At 42.1% G+C, this 13,859-nt stretch overlaps 1 non-coding gene and 1 pseudogene across 1 annotated transcript; both read right to left on the reverse strand.

The window, feature by feature from the left end:
• Positions 1–7,585: 7,585 nt before the first annotated feature.
• On the reverse strand, positions 7,586–8,714 carry LOC142448023 (ATP synthase F(1) complex subunit gamma, mitochondrial pseudogene; annotated as a pseudogene).
• A 4,492-nt stretch (positions 8,715–13,206) lies between these two features.
• LOC142449613 (U1 spliceosomal RNA) lies at positions 13,207–13,369 on the reverse strand. The gene has a single exon (XR_012784747.1). It is a non-coding gene; the product is annotated as a U1 spliceosomal RNA (small nuclear RNA).
• Positions 13,370–13,859: the final 490 nt, after the last annotated feature.

Consider the following 13,859-nt stretch of genomic DNA (forward strand, 5'->3'; position numbering starts at 1 on the left):
AATGACTCAAAAGAATTTAGAAGGTGCAAAAATTTCCAAGCCAGAGAACTTTCCTCCTTAAAGGTGATTCTCCTTTGTGCATAATTAAAGACAAAACAAAAACCTCTTTTTATTGTTTTCCATTCAATTCATCCCATACCTTTTGTTTCCGATGGTCCCCACAAGGTAACATCGTTATCCCATTTTCTCCGTTTCCCATTTCCATTCCTCTTCTCCTGACCCTTTTGAATTTTGCCCTTGAGTAAATACTGTCCTTTTGACTGCAAATAGTCCATTATTCCAAAGTGAGTGTGACAGGACAAAGCGATGGGGAGGTGTTCTCTTCCCGACTGCCTGCCCCAGCAGAATCAGCTGCAGGGCCACAGTAAAGGGGTTGGAAAGAAATCCGGTACACTAATTAAACACCTATGGGGAAATCCAGAACTGAGCATGCTCAGCTAGGCCCAGGTGGGAGGTACATCTGGGCACACAGACTAGGCACCAGCCAAAAGAGATCACCCAGATGCGCCTGAAATCAGCTAATAAGATCAGCCAAAAAAAAAAAAAAAAAAGATCAGCCAGTACCCTCAAGCACGCCTCCCGGCCGGTGGGGGTAAAAGCAGGACCAAGAGCCTTCTCTCTCTTGCACGCCAAGTGGGAGAGTCCCTCTGTGTCCGTTTTGGGTTCCTCCGGCTTTGGGTTCCTTCTTGTGGCTCCCCAGCAGCTCTGCGCACCTGTACCGGTGTTCCTTCCAGGTGTTTTTCCACGCTCCCCTGAAACGGCTGTTTTCAGTCACAGACGTTCCCACTGCCCCCGGCCGCCGTGAGGCCTTGCACACTTTCCAGTGATGGTGTGTACTCTTGAGACTGTTTTCCCTTATACAACTCACTTGGTTTACAGAAGTGCTTCTGCCACCTGAATTCTTTCAGCGTTCAATCTCGGAAACCTAACACGTGGACCTCCCGGCGTTACTGTTCCTCTCCTAGGCCTGTCCAAGGGCCATAAGCTGGGGATTTTCCCAGTTACTGTGTGATCAGGAAGCCTGGCCCGTTTGATGACTCAGTGCTGTTCCCCTTAGCTTCCAATACCGTCTTTTCCAGAGCAGCGGTAGTGGTAGCCATGCACCAGATACCTCCTCTGGTCTCAGAATCAGCAAGGCTGCTCTTGTGTGACCCATTCACCTTTTCTTCCCTCCAGCCAGGGTGAGACCAATAGTTGGTTCATCCTCGATGGTTGCTGGAAAGCTTTTAAGACCCAGTCAAGTCACCTGCTCACCTAAGTAGTCGAGAACCTTGATTTGCAGCTCTATGAGCACAAAACTTTAACCACCTCTGTGAGACTCCACTCCTCTGGCTTCTGTGACCACAGTAGATTTGCTTGTTGCCCTTCATAGACCTGGAATCATAATACAGACTTTTTTTATGCCTGGCATTTGTCACTTAGCATGTTTTTGAGATGTATCTGTTGTTGCATTTTTTTTCCACTGCTGAAAAATCCTCCATTTGCTGTCTATACAATTTGAAAATTGGGTATTTGGCCTGCTTCCATATTTGAGTTATGAATAAAGATTCTGTGAACATTTGTGTATACCTTTTCATGGACATATATTTTCTTTTCTCTTGGGAAGTTACTTAGAAAAATTGCTAGTTCAAAGGTTTGGCATATACAGGTAGTCTAGGCATACGCAGGTAGTCCCTAACTTACAGTGTATTTGAGTTAGGGTGAACTTCATATTATAGCATATAATTTGTTGATGGTATCATTCTCAGATGTTGATCACATATGTTCATTTTATGATTTATTGTTCAAAGCACTGTTAAATTTATAGAAATATTGCAATAAAAGGCAATAATGATGAAGGGGAGGAAAGATATTCAACTTACGTCAGACCCAACTTACAAAAAAAATCTTCGGAACAGAACCCTGTGGTAAGGCAGGAATGACCTGTATTTCGGTTTATCACAAGCTGCCAAATTTCCAAAGTGGCTGTGTCATTTTACATTTTGGGAAACAGTAAACTGGTCATATTTAGGTAATAGATAACGAGACGTTGGGACTATCCCTATTCTATGCTTTCTTCCATGTGACGGCTTCAGAGTGGTGCAAAACCCAAAGTCACTGTCACTGAGTGGACGCCGACTCATAGTGACCCTAAAGGACAGCATGGAACTCTCCTGCAAGATTAGGAGACTGTAACTATGGGAGTAGAAAGCCTGTCTTTCTCCTGCGGAGCAGCTGGCGGTCTCGAACTGCTGTCCTTACAGTCAGCAGCTCACTCTGTCACCAGTACACCCCCAGGGCTCCTCATCATGCCGCCAGAATAGGAAGAGCTGTGGGTGGCAGGTTCAGCTATTAGACAGATTATTCAACTTGAATGACAAAGGTCACACAAGGATTGACAAGAAATTGGTCAATCGTTAGAAGATTTGTTGTTTTATCATTTCCCTAAAAAAGATTGTGTACTCTGGACACATAGTGCAGGAATTGTGCCCGATGTGACCCCACCACACTGCGGCAAAACACTAAGGGCGTGCAACAGAACAGCAAGGGGAGCAGAGCAACGGAGTCCCCAGGGAATACCAAAAATAGACTTTGGGGCCAGAACATGGCACCCCATCAGATTGGACCGGCAAACACTCCTAAATCAACAAGCATATCTTGATCTATTTACAGGCTTTTCTTTTTTGTCATTGGTTTTTGTTGTTGTTTTGTTTTCTTTTGTTGCCTTGTTTTTGTGCATATTATTATCTCTGCAGGTCTATCTAGATATGATAGGTGGGATAAACAACCTGAAGGAGAAAACAATGGGACCATGATTCTGGGGGGGGGGACATGGGAGAGGGGAAGGTGGGGGAAATAAAGTGGGTATTAACAAACTCAGGGACAAGAGAACAAGTCATTTAAAACCGATGGCTCCAGGAACCCAAGTGGAAGGCGAATTTTGAGAATGACGAGTGCAACGAATATATAAGGGTGCTTTGCTCAACTGATGTATGTATGGATTGTGATAAGAGTTGTATGAGCCCCAATAAAAAGATTTATTAATTTAAAAAAAACAAAACCGGTGGCAAGGAGAGTGTAGGAGGCCTGGTAGGGCTTGGTCAAGGACAATGTAACTGAGAGGGATTACTGAAACCCCAATGAAGGTTGAACTATGATAGTGGGACAAGAGGAAAGTAAAAGGAAACAGAGGACAGAACTAGGAGGCAAAGGGCATTTACAGAGGTTTAAATACAGGCATGTACATATGTAAATATATTTATATATGATGATAGGGATATAGATCTATGTACATATAGTTATAGGTTTAGTATTAAGGTAGCAGATGAAAATTGGGCCTCTACTCAAGTACTCCCTCAACGCAAGAACACTTTGTCTTATTAATCTGGCATTCCATGATGCTCACCTTCTGATACGATCGCTGAAGACAAAGTGAGTGCATAAGCAAATGTGGTGAAGAAAGCTGATGATGCCCAGCTAGCAAAAGATATAGTGTCTGGGGTCTTAAAGGCTTGAAGATTAAAAAAAAAAAAAAAGGCTTGCATGTCCCCAGAGAATATAAAAGCCTTGGTCAGCATTAAAGGGTCTCTTTCTCTCCCTCCACGTAGATCACCAAGCAGGGCTGAGGTGAGCATGCTACTATGAAATGTGTCTGACTCCATTTATTTCAATATTTTTCTTCTAGCTCTCATGCTCTTTATAACTTTACTATAATCTTTACTTATTATCGCTGTACAATTGCCCCTACCGGACCCATAATAATGTGTTAGGGGCTGGCTTTCCCTGGCAAAGGGGCACTGATTACAATGTTCTTCATATAACCTCCCTGGGGGACAGACAACAGAAAAGTGGATGAAGGGAGACATCGGTCAGTGTAAGACATGAAAAAAAAAAAAGATAAATTATCAAAGGTTCGTGAGTGAGGATGGTGGGGGAGGGAGGGGAAAATGAGCAGATACCAAGGACTCAAATAGAAAGAAAATGTTTTGCAAATGATGATGGTAACAAATGTACAAATGTGCTTGACACATGGATGGATAGCTGGATTGTGATAAGCATTGTATGAGGCCCCAATAAAATGATTTTTTTAAAAAAGATTGTGTACTCTTGCCTGTTCTTTAAATAAGCAGGTGGAAACCTGAGTTAAATTGGGTCCATATTTCAAATTTATTTTAGTTACATTTTTATTACCCCTTATAGGCTTGAGCAACTCACCAAAAGGCCACACTCCAAATCCACCAGCTGCTCTGCGGGAGAAAGATGAAGCTGTCTGCTCCTGTACAGAGTTACGGTCTCAGAAACCCTGTCTAGGGTCACTGTGAGTCAGAACCCATTTTCCTCTCCCCCTTCCTCCCACCCTCATGAATCCTCGATAAATTATAAATTATTATTATGCTCCTGTCTTGTACTATCTGCTGTCTCCCTTCACCCATGTTTCTGTTGCTTGTCACTCTGGGTGGGGTTGGGTGGGGGGTGGTATGCTGCTCATTGCGATCGGTTCCCCCTTTGCTTAGCAGGCTTTTCTTTGTGTTTTGGACTATGGTTAAAAATAGGAGTATACGTAAAAAACAAACAAACATTAAAAAGGAGCGTATGTCAGAGTATGGCAACAAGGTGCCCGTTCCTACAGGCACAGATCTAGTCCAAACAGAATGGGTTCCAACACGTCTCAGTGATTAGTGGATGGCTACAGACAAGTTCTCTCGGCCACACACTTCAGAGCCTCTGAAGGGATCTAACGGGCTAGTTAAATTCAGTGCAGAGAGATCAGTTCAGAGGGTTATAGCAAATATTTTCAGGGATCCCAAAGGGGGTGATCTTCATAGATTTTCACAAAGGACAAAAGATGATCATGGAGGCTTATTATGAAGAAGTTTTAAGAAAATTGAAAAATTCATTGGTGAGAAAAAAGCCAGTCAAGTTATGTCGAAAATATTATTCCACCACAAACAATATACTTGCTTATTCTTCAAGGATAGCAAGGGCTGTCTTACAAGACTTTTGTGCAGTCACTAAAGGATGGGAATCCATATAATCCGAGTTGAAGGCGGGATCAGCATCAGAGCCTAATTGTGAGAATTGGTGTGCAGAAGGCGGTGGAGGACAGTGGGAGCCCAGGAGTCATTGGTGGAACGACACAGGAAATGAGGCTCCGGAGAAATCCCCCCATCCAAAATCGAGGGGTGGGAGGAAAGCAGTCACTAAAAGCGTGCTTGGGAGAGGAGTGTAGAAGACCGAAGGCATAAATCTGACTTGAACAGTTGAAACTTTTTCATCAGATCCCCTTTCCGGGTCCACCCTCCCCTCCTCCACCACCCCACCACCCCTCCCCCGCCGCTCCCCAGTGATGCAGGCTGGGCCGGATCTGGTTTCCAAATCTCCTGGATTGTGTTGCTTTGTGAGGTTTTTGTTTGTTCATAGTAGAGTGTATCTCAGAGGTGTTATGTAAACGAAGGTCACACTCTTTAAGTTGTGTTATATGCTCTTCCGCTTTTCGGTATATGAAACCCAGGCTGATGAACCTATAGGGACAGCAAGTAGAATAAGGGGGAGGGGAATACAGTGGTGGCGGCGGGTAAAAGGGAGAGACAATGTCAAGGAGTTCATGTAGAAAAAGAATGCTTGGAAAATGATTGTGGCAGCAATTGTATAATTCTACTTGACACAACTGAAATATGGAATGATATGCTATATAAGTATTAAATCTCAACTAAAAAAATTCTGTTGAGAAACCTTATTCCCTCCAACCTGAAGCCCTGATATTTCTGTTTCTGACTCCTTTTTGTTCTCAAAATTCAAAGAACATTTCAAAGGAACACATTTTGGATCCCTCAAGGTGCCAAAATTGCCATTGTATAAATTGAAGAGCACAGAACTATTTGGGGAAAGGTAGAGAGATGGAAACACTAAATACGTCCAGAAGTATTTAGACCTAGAGGGCGGATATGTCAAGAAATGACAGCTTCACATTTTTATGTTTTTCTTTCAAAATAGTTTCTATGACTCTGTAGCAATACTTTTGACTTACCCTTATAGGAATAATAAGACATTTGCCGATTCAGCAATTCTTGCATGTACAATTTAGCGACATTGCCTGCATCTGGAACGTCATTGTTACGTCTAGTAAGGGTTTGCACCCTAGGGAAGCAGAACCACTTCACTTGCTGCGAGTTAGAGAGAAAAGAGACGTTTATGAGAAGGTGAAAGCAGAGGGAGATTGGCAGTAATACAAGAGATTGGTGTCCTCCCATTTGTGCTGAGAATACATAGTAATTATATACTTCTACACCAGAATGCACGTTTTGGGGAGAGTCCTGGACTTTTCCAATCCATGGACAATATCAAGTCACAAGACTATTATAAAATGTAAATGTCCTTTATAACAATCAGATAAAACACTAAGGACAACATTTATGATGTATGAGCAATTTCCCACCATGTCTTAATGACCCTTTAGGCAGTATTATCCAGATGATCACATGCCATGTATCTATCTGTCTTTGAGCAATACAGAAAGTTATGAAAAATTCATAGAAGCTGAAACCAGGATCAAGGCAAAAATGGTGTGAGTTAGGCAAACTACAAACAAGGAACAAGTCTAGGTTACATTATATGATCGCTATTGTTATGCGCCACTGAGTCAATGCCAAGCTATAGGACTACCTTAAAGGATTTTAAAAAATAATTTTATTGGGGGCTCATTCAACTCTGATCACAATCTATACATACATCAATTGTGTAAAGCACATTTGCACATTCGTTGCCCTCAATATTCTCAAAACATTTGCTCTTCACGTAACCCCCTGGCATCAGCTCCTCATTTCCCCCCCTTCCTTGCCTGCTCCCTCATGAATCCTTGATAATTTATAAATTATTATTTTGTCATACCTTACATTGTCCAATGTCTCCCTTCACCCATTTTTCTCTTGTCCATCCCCCAGGGAGGAGGTTATATGTAGATCCTTGTCATCGGTTCCCCCTTTCCTGCCTTATTATAGGATTTTCTTCAGTGTCTTGTGGGTTTGAACCAACAGCCTTTCTGTTAGCAGCCAAGCTCTTAACCACTTTGCTACCACGTATTTTTTATGCAACCATTGCCATTACCCTTTTAAAAATGATTCTGTAGCCATTAACCAAAGCTAAATACCTTTTAAGCAGTGACTCACACTCTCCCTCCCCCTTCATCCCTGCTAGACAATAATAAACTTTGGTTTCTATATACTTGCCTGCGGTAGTTACATAATTTCACGTTAACTTGAAGATATGGTATATAAAACTGTAGGGGTGCTATAGCACCTGTCAATCTGGTCACAGCCTGATGGTGCCTTCTTGTGGGCGTGGCTTTCTTATAAGGCGGGCCCTGGGAATCCCCCCTCTCTCTGCCTTCACCTTCCTGATGGCTGCCAGAGTAATGGGAATGTGCCCACCGCCATTGGATCCACAAGACTTTGCACCCACTGGCCTGAGATATTCCTGCATTCTGCATCATTGCATGTGACAGCGTGAGTCTGAAGAGTGATGTGCAGACTAGTATCAGACTTATGGCTTGAGTTTGACTGGGCTGGGATAGTTTCTCGACATACAATTACTTCTTGATATAAAACTCTTTTTTTTTGAAATTTTAAAATTTTTGTTTATTGTAAGATAATGTACAATGTCTTACTGTCTTTAATAACTGGAGCCATAGACGGACAAGGACAGCAATCAGCACAACACAGCCAGCTGCTGTCACTTCTCTTTTTTCACCTCTTGTCTGAGGATGACACTTGATTTTCATTAATCCAGAGCGGCAGCACCAGAGATGATTTCAATCAATTCTTTTGTGATGACAGCTTGGCGGGTACGGTTGAAAGTCAAAGTCAGCTTGTCAATCATCTCAGAAGCGTTCTTGCTAGTGTTGTCCATAGCTGTCATTCTTGCACTTTGCTCAGTGGTGGTGGACTCCTTTAAAGAGTAGTAGATAATGTTTGCCAGGCTGTATTCCTGGTAATTTTGCAGCACATCAGCATCAATATCATCATAGATACTCATGCTCTCTGCACTTGCAATGGTATTAAGGGAAAATATGGGCCTCTCATCTGTCTTGTAGGAGATGACAGAACTGAATCGATTAAAAATGATAGATCCTTCATCAAATTCATATCCAGAATTTAGTAATTCGAGGGCAATAACAGACGCATCTCCAAAAGTAGGGGGTTTCCTTCCCACTTCCTTGAACGTCACCAGAAACTGGTCAGAGTGAGTCCTATACAGTATGCCCCTGATTTTGTCACCAATTCCAACAAGCATAACTTCTTTGCCAGCTGCTGTGAGAGAGGCCACCTCATTTTTCATCTGTTTAGCGACTGAGGAATGAATAGCACCACAGAGTCCTCGGTCGGAGGAGACACCAATAAGGAGGTGTTTCTTCTTGTCTTCAGGCACCTTAATATCAGCTTTTTCATAGAGAGCCAGAGAGCCGACTCCGTACACCCGGGCCGGTTTCAGCTCCCTCTCAGCTCGGGCATATTTTGCTGCGGCTACCATTTTCATAGACTTGGTAATTTTCTGGATGTTTTTGATGGACTTGAGTCGCCTGGTAATTTCTTTCAAAGTTGCCATATTTCGAACTTGGGTCCATTGCGGCTGCAGAGCCCAGGCCGAGGCCCCCACGACGCTCGCCCGAGAGAACATGGTGAGGACGGTGCCAGCCCTGCTGAAGGTCGGTCAGACGGGCCTCACCACGCGTGCGCAGAAGCATCTCCGATATAAAACTCTTATGCTTATACAAGTGTCTCTGGATTTGTTTCTCTCTTCAGCCTGGTCTAACACATTGCCTGTTCTAACTATTTCACATATAAATGGGATCATTCAATATGTGACCTTTATACCTGGTTTATATCACTCAGCATAATATTTTCAAGGTTGGTCTGTGTTGTAGCATATTTCAGAACTTCATTTTTCTTTATAGCAGAATAACATTCCATTGTATGTGTGTAGTACATTTTGTTTATACAGTCACCTATTGATTAACATTTAGGTTGTTCCCACCTTTTGGTTACTGTGTGTAGTATTGTATGAGTATCCGTGTACCTGCATTGTACAGATCTTCCTCACTTTGCACAACTTGTACTTCGCCTCCTCAGGTGTAATACGATGAACAGCAAAGCGACCCTTGGTGTCATAGATCAGATGGAAATTCTCTCCGGTCTTGTCAATGGCGATGACATCCATAAAACCAGCAGGGTAGGTTATATCAGTTCGGACTTTGCCATCAATTTTAATGAACCGCTGCATGCAATTTTTTTTAACTTCATCTCCAGTCAGAGCATACTTAAGTCTATTTCTTAAGAAAATGATCAGTGGGAGACATTCTCTCAGCTTGTGGGGACCAGTGGATGGACGAGGAGCACACACACCAGTGAGTTTGCCCAGCATCCAATGCTTTGGAGCAGCTACGCGCTTCAGGTGCTTTTTGGGACCACGAGCCATGGCAGCAGCGGTAGAGTAGTGAACTCACGCGGCTGAGCAGCGTACTCCCTGGCGGAGAGACCGGAACAGGAGAATAAAAAATTTTTTAAAGATTTTTAGCGAACCTCTTAGTATTACATTTGTCTCTTCTCTCCTCCTCACCTCAAACTCTGGACGTAATAGACGAAGTAAATTCCATAATTTCTCTCCTTCATCTACTTTCTCCCCTTTACTTTTTGAAAGTTGAATTTATTGAGGTACAATTCACATATGTAAAATCACCCTTTTTAGGTGTACAATTCCATGAGTTTTGGAAAATGTAGCCATCACCACAATCAATGCATAGAACTTTGGTAGCTCCGTCTCTGTACAAGGGCACAAGTAGAAAGAGGCATGGTTTTTTGAGGCCACCTCTGGAGACTTGCTACATCCTAAACTCCCATATGGGCCCTCTTTTTCCCTTCTCATTCTGCATACTTTCCCATGCAATTTTATCTACTACCATTAGTTTAATCACTGACTCATGACGACTCCCACATCCGTGTCTCCAGAGCTCTGGACCTGACACGCAGCTATCGCCTCTTATCGGTGCCATGTGAAAGATAATGTGGTTTCCCAAACCTGCTCCTCTTCTGTGTGTCTTATTGTCACTCCTACCAATTACCTAGTGGTTTGTCTTTCATCTTACTTCCTACCTTGCTTTTAGTTCCCACAAATAATAGATTTCTGAGAATTATAAGTCTCTTATTTATTTCAAAAATGTCTTTGGTATCAGTTCTTCCTACTGCATTTTTTGTAGCTTATGATTTTTTGGGGGGGTAATCATTTTACTGGGGTTCTTATACTTTATGATCTTATTATCTCTCAACTACATAAAATCTCTTGTTTCGATACTCTCCTGCTCTAAGACCTCCTTCCTCTCCACCTTTCTCCCCTCATTTCCCATCTCCCACCTCTTCCCCCTTTCAGCTTCTTTCAATCTATCCTCAGTAGTCTGCAGAATTATATTTCTAAATGTAAATCAGATCATATAATTTTGCCACCCAACATTCTTCATTGATTTGTAACTCTGTATAAGATAAAATCAAAAGCATTTGCATCCTATAAAACATGTGTTTTCTATATTTTGCAATATATTTGCAGTTCCCTCAAATAACCTGTGATCTCCCCTTCTTCTGTAAGTTTCTCTCTTCTTGGAATTTCTTTCCATCCTTTATAGCTCATAGACACTTCTCCCTCAAGAGATGGAAGAACTTCCTCTTTTATGAACCCTTTCTTGATTTCCCCAGATTTAGGATTTCTCTCTTATGCTCTTATTATATCATTTGCATAACTTAATTACATTTGACCATATAACCTTCCCTAATCTTTAATCCTTCTCCCTGCTCTGAAAAATAAGTTTCTTCAGAACTCAGAGCACATCTTTTTCTTAACATATTCGCATTGCTTAACCTGGAAACAGATGTATCAGAATGTTTCGTTGCTAACAACAGAAGCCTGCTTCTCACTAACCTAAACCAAAGGGAATCTATAGCAGACCATCAGCTTACAGAATCAATGGCAAGGGTGGAGAGCCAAGTTTGGAACTAGGAAGGAACCAGAGGTGTTCTTGAGAACTGAGAAGCAGAAGTGAAGAGAACAGCCTTGTAATAGGGACTGAGTGGATGGATCTCAGCCATTTCTGTCTTTGTGACTGGACAAAGTTTATGGAGGGAATTTCCAAATGTCCTTCCTGTGCTATGCCCATCCCTAGCCATGAGGATAGGGCTCTGACTTGCCAGTGAAGGTGAAGTAATTTCTTGACAAGATGAAGGTGATGTTGGAAATGAAAATTGGTAGCTAAGAGCTAAAAAGAAAGGAACCCTCCCCCCCACCAGTAACAAAAATTTACATAGTGAAAAAACAAACCTCAAATTCAATGCTGACTCATAGTGATCCCCTGTGGGTTCCCCAGACTGTAACTTTCCTGGAGTAGAAAACCCAGTTTTTCTCCAAAGGAGCTGCTGGTGATTTTAAACAGCCAACCATGGGGACCACAAGCTGAGCCATAACCACTACATCCCAAGACTTCCTTACAGGAGTGGAAAGCCCAGTCTTTCTCTAGGGACGGGGCTGGTGGTTTCAAACTGCTAGCCTTGCTAACCCATAACCACTATACCACCAGGGTCTCATAGTAGCACATACTAAATCAAATCCCCCAAACCACACCCAAGGTCTTCTATGCCACTCTGACTCACAGCCTTCCCTAGATAAGGTTTCTGTGACTGCGACTCTTTCCCAGGGCAGACAGCCCCACCTTTCTCTCCAGGAGTGGCCTGGGGTTTAAACTACTGACCTCATTGTTTTCAATGGTTCATCACAATTAAGCTGCTAAACAATCTCTGTTTCCATACATAATAAAGATCATGAATTGAGTTTTTCTTGAATCATTGTATGTTGAGGATTTTTGAGTGTCTTTAGGGATGAAAGTGAGCGAGCGGTTGTGGAGTTTGTAATTATTAAAATTAGGAATGTGTATAAAACAATTTCAATGTTGGGAAGGGCACCTTGCATTTTATCTTGTACTATGGAGTCAAACATGCCTGCATGAGTAAAATTTGTCTTTCCTGGGTCTGTACATTTCGTGCTCATGTAAAAAAGAAATCGTTGGACTCTCCGTAAAGGTTTGTATGTGAGCCTGTACTAATATCTTAGATGCCTCCATGCCTTCTTCACCAGGTATATCCACAGTCCTTTACAGGCAAGAGTCAACTGTTTCAAGGATAGAGTATTTCTATGATTGCTTAGTTCTAAGGTTTCTGCAATAGTGAACTGCTTCATAATCAATATTGGGAAATATCTATTTTGTTGTATTTTCAGAATGTTCAAAACATTCTCTCAAATTATGCAAATATTATGCTGCTACCTCATAGAGAAACATGCAGTCCTTTAACTTTACTTCCAAATCTTGGAGAACCTGACTTGGCCTTTTACAAAAGCCGCAGTACATTTTTTTTCCCTGCAGTACATTATTCTACGTAATAAATATAAATACCTTCTGATGTGTTTGCATTTTTTTAAAGTAATAAATCATTTTATTGAGGGTTCTTTTTTTTATTGAGGGTTCTTAAAGCTCTTATAACAATCCATATATCAACTGTATCAAACACATTTATACATATGTTGCCATCATTTTCAAAACATTTCTTTCTGCTTGAGCCCTTGGTATCAGCTCCTCTTTTTTCCCTCCCTCCCCACCCCTCACCCTCGTTGACCCCTGATAAATTATAAATTTAAATTTCTATTGTTCGTCCCCCTGGGGAGGAGGTTATACATAGATAATTATAGTCGGTTCCCCATTTCTCCTCCTCCCCTCCCATCCACCCCCATGTATTTACATTTTATTGACAGTGTTTTCCGCTACTCTCTTGGTGCATGCCATTGTGTCTATTCTTCATCAATATTTTCTGCCACATTTAGAAGCTGAGTGTCTGATGGCCAAGGTTGTACTCTTTGCTACAACCTACACCCCTACAACTTTTCCCAACATGTATTAGAAAGACATTTTCATATCCGATCATCACCTAGAGATGTTGTAGGAACTGTTCATTGGTGACTCGAAACAGCCAACTAAATGATGGAGAGTAAATTGAACAGTAGACGAAAAATCAGTGCCTTCCAGACAATCACTGTGCCACATCCTATGAGATTAGGTGAATACACGTCACATATTGTGAAAATGGCATCTTCACTACATTCTAAAATTTTCCGTTGCATATTTTTCTTTCTTTTTTTAAACCGGGGAGAGCACGAACACAGTCCCCCACTACCACAAATTATGCAGTCGAGATTCCCACATTTGGGGAAATCGCAGGGGTCGGCACATCCGGAGTGCAATGGGTGAGCCTCCCCTGGGAAAACCACCTTCCTGATCATGGTCTCTCCCCTGCCAGGTAAGTATTCCATTGCATAATTTTATAATGCCTGGCATATTGACAACAGTGCTTTGGGACTGGTCTCGGCACCTAGAAAATCCAAAACCTCAAACTCCACACAAGTAGGTACCTTGACTTGCAATTTCTTCTCCAGTATGACTTTTGCGGCTGGTCAATGTGATACACGGCAGGCAGGATTCCCATCTGTTGCAGATGAATACCTGAAAACAGTAGCCCATCTGTATGAGAAAGCTCAGGAGTGCTATCGACCGACAAGCTGAACATTGGAGCTACACTTCTTTTACTGAAAACAGCTGGACAAGCTTCTATCATGTATTGGGTCTTTTACTTCTAAGAGACATTAGTTGTTAAGACATTAACAATGGGTTGCCCTCTCCTATGTGGTCATGCTTTGTGATGTGACCTGATAAATATGGATCAAACTGAGTAGGACATTGAGGTAACCTCCCCACATTTCTGTTTTGTGGGGGACCCAAACACTTCAGTTATTTCTTG

The sequence above is a fragment of the Tenrec ecaudatus genome, chromosome 5 (assembly GCF_050624435.1).
Source record: "Tenrec ecaudatus isolate mTenEca1 chromosome 5, mTenEca1.hap1, whole genome shotgun sequence".
Lineage (NCBI taxonomy): Eukaryota > Metazoa > Chordata > Mammalia > Afrosoricida > Tenrecidae > Tenrec > Tenrec ecaudatus.